The sequence below is a fragment of the Artemia sp. Qi Xiang Cuo genome, chromosome 13, assembly GCF_049724085.1.
Source record: "Artemia sp. Qi Xiang Cuo chromosome 13, ASM4972408v1, whole genome shotgun sequence".
Classification (NCBI taxonomy): Eukaryota; Metazoa; Arthropoda; class Branchiopoda; order Anostraca; family Artemiidae; genus Artemia; species Artemia sp. Qi Xiang Cuo.
The window spans coordinates 19,974,898-19,985,447 of record NC_142806.1 but is presented as its reverse complement, the minus strand read 5'-3'; the positions used below and the strand labels follow the sequence as shown (position 1 = coordinate 19,985,447).

Sequence of the window (10,550 nt, the reverse complement as noted above, 5' to 3'; positions counted from 1 at the left end):
TAATTTAGTTCTACTCGTTTTTAGCGGTGTGTTGCGTGGTTTGCATCAACTTTGAGAACTCGCAGAAATTGAACTACATTTCTGAAGCAGAATATTTCGCTATTATCAGATAGCTATTAGTCTAATTGCCCGTTGTCATTTCTTATAGCGCCACTTTGAATTTATGGTCCAATTTTACGATACTTGCTATGTAATAGTCGTTTAAATGCTTTGGGAATTATGATACTTTATGAATTAACTGATTGGTCTTATGTTTTACCCTTCTGGCAGGTTATTTTGGTAATTTTAGTAACTTGTCTTCTATATAGGTAATATAGGACTGACTGCAAGATCGTAAGCGAATAATTTTTATTCGATATTAGCTTCGCATTTGTTATTACCAATCATGATTATCTTCCAATCATAGTTCAAAACCTTTCCAAAGTTAAGAAATTGTTTGGCCTAGGAAAAAGTTTTTTTTTTATTTTTTTTTTTTTTTTTTTTACAGGTCATTTGTTTTATACTCTAATTTCGCGGTTCATTTTTATGCTTTAATTCGATTTACGGTAAAATTGGTTGAGTTTATTGCTGCAATTTTTAGGGTTTTTGATGGTTACATTGTTCTTTGTCTACCAGCTGTAAGTCTTTTACTGCTGTTGTTAATTATTGCATATCTAAGGTGTTATTTAGCCCTCGTTAGTTACAATTTTAATTTATGGTACAACAATTATCTATTAGGAAAACATATTCTCTACAGTTGGCAATCAAAAATCGAAATAAATCAACATGCGGTTTTTTCGTCTTAATTTTATTTTGAATTTGACTCCTTGGTACGATATTTTGGAATTTTGGTAATAATTTCACATATTTCGGCTTCATGGAAGGTTTTTCTTTTAACGTTTGTCACTCTTGACGTAGAGGATATGTGAATTAATATTTAATTATGCCATTCAAGAAATTCATTCAACCGAATAGGCTAGACCACAATTTAGAGCACAAAAATAGGCTGGGCCACAGACAATACTTTTTCCTTTTAGTTTTTTTTTTCAGATTTATTGGGCTTGTTTTGTGGCTCCCGGATAACACTGCCTTGGTGGTTTTATTCGTATTTGTGGATATATTTCTTATTAAGGATTAAGGATTATATCGCGTTTCTGTAAGTTGAAATGTATGCGTCAAAATTAATATTTTAAGTTTTGCAATTTTAACTTATTTTTACGTTTTATAGAGATTTTATATAGGACTTATTTTTACATTTTTCTTGCAAACTATTTTTACGTGACAACTGACTTTTATTTGGAAGAATACTTCTAATTGCTACTTGCGCTAAAGCCTTTTTGAATTTTATTGTGAGATTTTGGGAAATTGGTTTGTGAATTCTTTAAATATAAGAAAGGATTTGAAGGAATAGTAAGGACTGCCTTTGTTGTTCTGATTGAATAATAACTCTTTGTCTATAATAATGAAAATTTGCATTAATATTTAAGGGAAAATTAGCGTATTTCCTACCCTTTGGGCTACTTTGAGGCCGACTAGTACGCATGGTGCACGTTAGGGTAAATAATTTTTGTTGTATTAATTTGTTGGTACGTACATTTTTGAGTTAAAACAAACGAAAACGCACGGGGGTAAAGGGGGGTGTGACCAAATTTCGCCGTTTTAGTTTCTGTAATTTTTGGAATGCATTGGAGTTCGTGGTTTTGGTCGGAGGAACACGTAATCAAGTCTATCAATTTATTGTTATCGTTTTTTTTTTCGAATTTTCGGAACTCACAGCGTAATTACTGGCGTGACGTAGTTTCCACGTATTAGCATTTTGCATATGACCACATGATTTGCGTAAATAATTTTAACGCTAAAAGAAATGGTATTAGTTCAGTAAAAATAGGGAAAATATAATTTTTTTTTTTGGGATTTGGAGGGTTTCTTTGGATAATTGGATTTATTCAAAGACTGAGATGAATCCTTTTTATTTTGCTTGTTTGAGGATGGTCTCCTCTTGATAACTTAATCTTCACACCACCACACATCTTATACGCGGAATAAATATTCACTATTTTATCAAGAAAAGGCACAATTTTACTTATAATTATTTTCGATTAGTTAATTTTTTGGCAAAATTTTCAGTTCATATAATGACTGAGGCCTGCTTCTGTTATTTAGATTGACAGAGGCCCTATATCTATAATTCGGTTAATTATCGTATGCTTATGTGCAGGTAAATCATGCCTCGCATTGTTACTACCCTTACATATATATATATATATATACACATTTAACTATCTAGTAACCATGATAAGCTTGCTTATTATGTTGCCGCTAATTACCTGTTTTCCTAATTGTTTCTTAGCTGGGTGATTAATATGACAGTAATTCACGTGTATATTTTTTTGACTGAATATTTTAAGTTGTTTGGTATTCTATAGCCTTTATGGCAGATTTGGGTGGTGGTTATTTCCGATCATCTTTTCTTTTGATTAAATGTAGTACCTTTTGAAATTCCGTATTTGATTAGATTTCGTATTATTTGATTCCGTATGAGATTTTTTGAGAGGAAAAAAAATATCCTATAAAATTGATCTCCAAAGGGGTAGAATCTATCCTGAAGAACTCTCAGCTTATCGAACATCCAAACACAAACAACCAAGCCTTTGGGGGAACGACACACCGAAGGCTCCCCGGGTCGACTCCCCAGTTGAGTATTCAAGCGCCGATCCGAATACTTTATTAAACTTAAAAGTAAATCTTGCATTATAGTGGTTTGAGGTTATAAATTTCTCCCTTATGAGTGAATTTGTGATGTATTTATTTGTTTTATTTATTTTTTTTTATTAGGGAAACACCATATTCTTGGCTAGCGGAAATATAGAAAAAAATTTTTTTTTCTCGTAGAAATATATACATTTTTACCTCTTTTTTTTGAGTTCGACTAATTCCCGCGTTTGATATTCCTAGTTTTCCGTATCTTCTGGTAATATTTGCGTATTGGTTATTCCTTGTGGTGTAGAGACTTCCGAGGAATCTTGGCCCGTAGTAACATTCTCTTGGGCGTCAGGGCGCTGTGTCCTCATACTTGTATTATTGTCCGTTGGAGGATTCTGTTGATTAGTTTCCACTTGGGGTTTTATGTGGTGATGACGAGCTTGATTTGGAATCGCAAAATATACGGGTTGGGATGGACCTTCGTTGTAGCTGTTAGTAAGAAGGTTTTCCAAATGGGGACTGAGGGGTAGGTCAATTTCAACAGTAAAATATGTTACAACCACTTTTTCTAGGTTTGAGCAGAAATCTCTTTGTTTTTGAAGTTCTTCGGTAATTTTGGCGTGGTTCTCCTTTAGTTGTTTCTCTAAGCTTTCCTATTGAAGCTGAATCATGTCTTTCTGTGCCTTTAGGTGGTCTTATTTTTGCTGCAAGTCTTGGATCTTTGCTCGTTGGGATGCCAGGGCTTCTTGTACTGCCATTGTCGCGGACAGAACAGTACTGTTTCTATAATCTTGTACTTTTTTACCAATTTCCTGCATTTTATCGTATAATACTTGCAATTTTAGGATCTGGTCGGGATAATTATATCCCTCAGAAAGCGTGGCGTCACTTATTGATTCCATTTCGTTTTGGATTTTGGCGGTCTGTTCTTTAACTTCCATAAACTGGGTTTCAATCAACCTATCCACTTGTTTAGTTACTAAAATCTCATTTATTCTTTTGTTCATTCTTTCTTGGGAAGCCTTCACTTCGCTAAGAGATCTAAGTGTGGCTTCTATCATATTGTCAATTTTCACTTTTTCTGCTACTAATTGTGCAGAGTCTTCGAGAAGTTTTGATCGTATTTGAAATAGTTGATCCATATGTGTTCTGTCAGTAACGGGGTTGCACTAGATATTTTTCTTTTGGAGGAAGGTTTGAACAATCCTTGTTTTTCTTCTATCTTCGGGCGCTTTACCAAGCCGGGATTTAGTTTGTCTGGAAAAATTGACTATTAACTTCTTTCGATCTTTCATGACATTTTCATTGTATATTTTACTCATATACCCTGTTTTAAGTTTTTTTTTCAAATTTCATTTCGTTTAATATTGCTTTATAGTTTTTTGGGGGTATTTTATTCCTAAATGTATGTCCATTTGTCTGGCCTCTTGCTAATTCTGCCAGATTTTGTGGTAATTTCCTGTTCATTTTCCGGCGTTCTACTCTTTTTTTATTTTCCTATAGAGATTAGGTCAAATTTATTGTACTGTTTTAATAGGAATTTTTGACCCTTTAACTTTGCAGCTTTGGCATGGGCCGCGGCAGAAGTTGGTTTTTGTTTTGGAGCATTCTGGGGTAGTCAGGATCTGATTCATCGTCGGACTCATTAGAGCTAGTATCTGAGGATTCATTATTTGGGCTTTCTGGGGCGGTCCTTTGAGATTGAGTGGTATCTCCTGCCGTTGCTTCATATATTTCGTCTCTTTTTGAGGTTGAGGGCTTATTTTCCATTTCCTCGCGTTGAAATCCTGTTTCAGGGGAGTTAAAAGATTCTTGGGAACTCTGGGAGGAGTCAAATACTTTTGGAGAATGTCTCCACTGCTTGAATGCCATATCTTCCGGGGGGTGAGGCGTATTTCGTAGCATGGTCTGTTTCCAGGAGTGAGATTCTTTGGGTTTTACTTTAGACACCGTTATGTGATGGTATTGTCCCAAGTTTTCATCTTCAGGGTGTTCCTGTGTCCACGGCAAAGTACTTTGCCTTGTTTTTATCGGATAATTAATAATATTCATGGCCTCTCTCAAGTTTTTTGTATTTGTATCCCTAGGAGGAGTCTTCCTCCTTTTTGTACCTGGAGTTTCCATGGCTCTGTTTAATTCCTCCTGCAGCGACGGGGGTCTTTCTATTGGGGTTGTTGGGGATACCATGTCATCAGGAAATCTTTTGGGGGGACATGGGGTCGAAATTCTATCGGGGAAAAATTGGGTTTTTGGCGACAGCGTATAATCCAATTCTTGCTCCGAGCTTTCTGTGGATGAACTCTCTGGGCCTTTTGGGGTTCTTGCAGGCATGGGTATTAGGGGTTTCCTTTTAGGAATGACTAGATTTTTCATGGCTAAAAATTCTTCAAAATCTTCCTCTTCGCTATTGTTTTCAAAATAGTTTTGTTTGAAATTAAAGGGTTTTAGTTCGGATAGCCTGGACCTAGGAAATTGATTTTCCGCGTTTGATGAATCTGACGATTAGGGTTTGGGTGCCAACTTAGCGGGGTATTTGGTACCTTTCATACTGCTTACATGTGACTTATGTGTTCTTCCGTTTTCTGGATTTACCATTTCGAAAGTAAAATCGTTGTCATATTTCTTCAATATTCTGTAGGGTCTTGAATATTTATTGGAAAATTTTTTGCCTTCCGGTTTGGCTTCATTTTTTAGATAGACACGGTCGCCTACCTTGAAATTTATATTCCCCTTTATTTTGGACTCATTTCTCAACTCTTGATTCATTTTACATTTTTCTAACTCTTGTCTAACTATTTTATAGGTTTTTCTCATCTTATTTATAAAATCTTGCTTATAGTCCTCTGTACTATTGTAATAATGTCTTGATTCTATAATTTCTTGATAAGGTATTTTAAAATCGCGTCCGAACAAAAGAAAAAAGGGACTTTCTTTAGTCGTTTCCGAGTATGCCGTATTAATTACGTTAGTTAAGTAAGGTAGACATTGATCCCAATCGTTTCCATTGTCCTTTGTATAAATACTCAAGAAATTGGAAAATATTTTGTGCCTATTTTCAATTTTTCTATTAGCTTGGGGATGGTAGGGGGAGGTTAACAATTTTTCGCTTTTAAGGAAACTCATTAGTTCTTTTGTTACTTTAGAAACGAAATTATTTCCATTGTCACTAATAACCTAGCAAGGAACGCCAAATTTTAAAAATATCTTAGTTAACGTTTTAGTTGTGGCATATGCACCTTGATTTTTCAATGCTTTGGTAAAGGTGAAACCGGTAAAATGGTCTATTACTGAAAGAACACAAGTATGACCTCTATTAGAAACAGGTAATCCTCCGCTCGTACCATATAGGTCGAATGATACGATATCGAAAGGGAACCTTGCTACTGGCACTCTTCCCAAGGGGGGATTTGGGTACGTCTGGGGATTTTTTCTTAAGTTACACGCTTCACATGTACATATAAAATCTTTGAGTTTTGTTAACGCTGACGGAACATAAAAGTATTGTTTTAACTTTTGAAATATTTTGGTTAGCCCTAAGTCTCCACCTATGTCCGAATGAAAGTACTCAAAGGCAGGTATTAATAAGTTTTGGGGTAGCACTGGGATTATTGAGGATTGATTTCTATTCGTTTCGCCCGTCACTATCCTGCAAAGGATTTCTTCGTCAAAGTCAAAATAAAAATTGTCTATGTCCCATCTTAGGGCTTTGAACTTATCGGGAAGATTATTAGAATTCACAAAGTAATTAATAAGGGTTACACACATCTCATCCTCAACTTGGTTTCTTTTAATATTGGCTAAGGATAAAGGAATTACTCGTGGCCCTTTTTCTTCCGTAAGGCTTTTTGGTTTATTCTTCTTGTGTCTTCGTTTACAGGGATCAATGGCATTTATTTGTTTAGTTTCATGATATGAGGATTTGGTTTCGGGGTATCTGCTTAGACAATCACAGGGGGCAGTTTTTTTGCTGGTCTCGTGTTCAAATTCACAACTCAGACCCTTGATTTTCGTTACCCATCGCGCTAAAATTCAGGGGGGAGTTTTAAATGTGCTCAGGTACTGTACGCCCTTATGATCCGAGCGGAATTTAAATTTTTGACCTACTAGATAATGTCTAAATTTGTCTAAGTGGTGAATTATGGATAGTAACTCCAATTGCGTTGCTGAATAACTACTTTCGCCTTTGGTTAGAGTTCTGCTTGAATAGCATATGACTTTCTCTGTATATTGAGGGGGGTCCGGTTGGGATTCTATGTTGTTTTCCACGGGGAATATTTGGGAAAGGATTGCACCGATACCTAGAGCTGAAGCATCGGTGGTAACCACAAATGTTCCTTTTTCAAAGTCTGGTAACGCTAATATTGGTTCAGAAGTAAGAGCCTTCTTGAGAGTGTCTAAAGAAGTTTGAGCTTCCTGGGACCAAGTAATATTTTGGGAATTCCCTTTAGTTAGATCTGTTAGGGGTTTTGCGATTTGGGCGTAGTTACGTATAAATTTTCTAAAATAACTGGTTAAACCAATAATGCCTCTTAATTGTTTCATAGTTTTTGGCGGCTTAAGATTCTCTACACATTTCATTTTCTCAGGGTCCGGTGATATTTGACTTTGGGTCACTATCATTCCTAAGAATTTTGTTTCGGATTGAAGCAAATCTATTTTTTCAGGTCTAAATTTCAGATTACCCTCTGAATTTTTCAAAAATTTTGGCGAATGTGTTTAGACGATTCTTTGGTGTTTCGCCCATACAAATTACATCATCCAAAAAATGGATAATATTTTTTATACCTCGCAATAGGTGTAACAGAGGTCTACGTAATGCATTTGAACTGGTTTTGAGTCCGAATGGTACTCTCAAATACTCATAAGAACCACATTCTGTTGTTGAAAAAGCCGTTTTATAAACGTCATCATCTGCTATCTTAACCTAACGATAACCTTGTGTGAGGTCAAGAGACGTAAAAATTTTGTTTTTGGTTGAAATGGAATCTAGGATTTCATCAATTCGGGGCAGGGGAAATTTGTCGCTAACTACCTGCTTATTTAAGGCTCGATAATCTACTACAAGTCTCAGGTCCTTGTTCTTTTTTGGTACTAGTATAACGGGGGCTGAATATGGGCTTATACTTGGCCGTATAATATTGTTTCTTTCTAACTCGCGGATTTTATTTTTTAGCCAGCCTTTGTAGGGATGGGGGATGCGATAGGGCTGTTTAGCTACGGGCAATCCTGTGGTTTGGATAGTGTTGGTAGAAAGGTATCAACCCGATATCTTCTTCACACGTAGAAAATATATCTCTAAATTTCTAGAGCAATTCACATAATTTTTCTTTTAAGTGCGTCTCTTAGATGTGATCTAATTTAAATTTTTCCAAAAATTGGGGTTTTGCTAGGGGGTACCTATTCTTTGGATTGTTAATTCCAATGTTATTAACTAAGCTTTCCTTGGAGTTTCTCCATTTGTTTAGCTCGCGCTCGGAAATAACTTATATTTCAACGAGACATGATCCTTTTTTCAATGTAATCATATTGTTTTCATGCGTGTTAGTTTACCAAATAAAACCTTTGTCTTTTTCGTATGAAATGATCTGTTCTTCACAAAACAGATTTTCTGGAATTTCTTTACACGGGGATGCGAACCAAATTTCGGAATTGTCATTTACAGGGGTGACCATTTGAGAGATTTGCACTCTTTGCATGGTATTTGGGGGGATTTTTGTTTTACGTACTGCGAACCCATAATATTTTTTTTCCGTGTTATTTTCTATTAAGTTGAGATTGGCGCTTGATTGCGTCAAGTCTTCCGCTTTTGGGGTTGATTGTAAGGGTAGATCCAAGTCCTGTCCCCTTACAACAGTACTTAGATTTATTATTTCATTCCATAATTCAACTATTTTCTTTATTTCTGTTTGTCTGTACTCCTGCACTTTTCCCATTTTTGCTTTTATTGACTCGATCCATTTGCTGCTTGATTTTCTCTCGTCCCGTGGGAGAAAATGACGAGAGTGAGGTACAAAAGACTTGATTCTATTCACTGTTGCTTCCCCTCTCTCCACGCGTTGGAGAATAGGATCGTATGGATACACGAGTCTATTATTTGCTATATCTAATAACACCTTATTAGATTTTAAAAAATTAGCACGAATTATAGCCTCACATGGAAGATTCTTATAGATTATGAAGTTTGTAGGAAAGATTTTATTATGTTTTTTCACATCAAAGTGAATGGAGTCAATAGCCTCCAGTCTATAGCCTTTTACACTAGTTACACTCGGAATATTGAAATTTTTCCGTCGCTTAATATATATTGGGAGTCTATTAAATACATTCGAATTTATTATATTAACTGATGCACCTGAATCTATTAACGCTTTGAAATTGATGCTTGCAATACTAAAATTATTTAATATAGGCAGAATGTCATTATTATCACTCAAGGAAGGTACAATTACTGGATGGGACCTATAAAAATTGTTGGCCTCCAGGGTCCCAGTTAATTTTCTTGGGGGCCTGATTCGTTTCCCTGTGCTCTTGTTGGGTAAGTCGAGATTTGAGCTTGGGGTTCGATGTGACTCTACCTTGCTAGAGAAGCTCGCAATTGATTTAAATTTGATGGTTGTGTTTGCTCCGTATAATTACGAGGGTTAAAGTTTCTTGTGCTGACGTCTCGTGGCGTTTGTTCATTTTGTATTGACGAAAAATTTCTTTCGTTTCCCGTCGGGAAAAATATCCTCTGTTATCGGTTGTATTCCTGTTGAATCTAGTTGGATACACCGTTCGTGAATTAAATTGGTACATGTTTTGTCGCGTGTTTGAGTTGGGGAACCGACAATTATTTTGTCAGTTGGGTGAGGTATTAGAATAGGGTTGTTGAGGCGTATATTGGGAAGGATTCAAATATGCAAATCCTTGTTGGTATGGGATACGGAACGATGGAAAACGTGGGGGGTTATTTCTATAGCTTCTTGCCCCATTGGCATTTGTGTTTGTTCTCCCGAACAAATTATTATTAACATTTGGGGTTGCTGGTGTATATTTGTGTTTAGCACTGCACTCCCTGGCAATATGTTCTTTTTTTTTACATGCATTGCATATAATTGGTGGGCTTTGTGCGTAGTTTGTCGAATTTGTGGGTACGAAACTTACTATTATTTGCTTCATGGGGGTTGAAGACCGCTTTTGGTTAAGTTTGAGTGAATTATCTCTTGAGAAAAATCCTTGGAAAATCACTCGCGATGGTCAAGGGATTGCACTTTCTACATTATTTATTCTTGACTTATATTGATATTCAAAAAACGAGTAAATCTCAATCATTCCCTCTACTTCCTGAACTGCTAGGTCTAATGTTTGAATATTTTTTGATATTAACATCCGGTATAGTTTGGGGTTTAATCCTTGCATGAAAGCATTAAGTACGATTTTATCGTATAAAGGGCTTGATTCTTCTCCATATTTTGCCTCAATGGATACAATTACCTTGTTTAGGTATTCCCTAACATTTTGTGTTTCATCGGAACATACCATTCTATGATTTAATTTGTGTGTTGAACTATTTCAACAAATCTTTCTCGGAACGCTTTTAGCAATTTTTCGATTGAGTTTAATGGGAGGTTGTTATCTTCACCTATTGTTTCATCTATTTGCTTCAGGAATGTTAATGCCTGTCCCTTAAATCTCATAAACAACATGCCTACTAATAATTTTAAGTCCGTTTGGGTTACTTCTACGAATTGGTTTAATTGAATAACAAATTCGTCTACGTCGGCATCACCGTTATATGAAGGAAGAGATTTTGAAATTTCCACTGTTTTGGCAATGAGTTTTTGCTTTAATAATTGTTCGTTTTGATCCAACGACATTTTGATTTTTTT

The 10,550-nt window shown here is 35.7% G+C and overlaps 1 pseudogene; it reads right to left on the bottom strand.

Annotated features, from left to right (window-relative positions):
- Positions 1–5,184: 5,184 nt before the first annotated feature.
- The window catches only part of LOC148945054 (serine/threonine-protein kinase pim-2-like), a 6,581-nt pseudogene continuing 1,215 nt past the window's right edge, over positions 5,185–10,550 (bottom strand).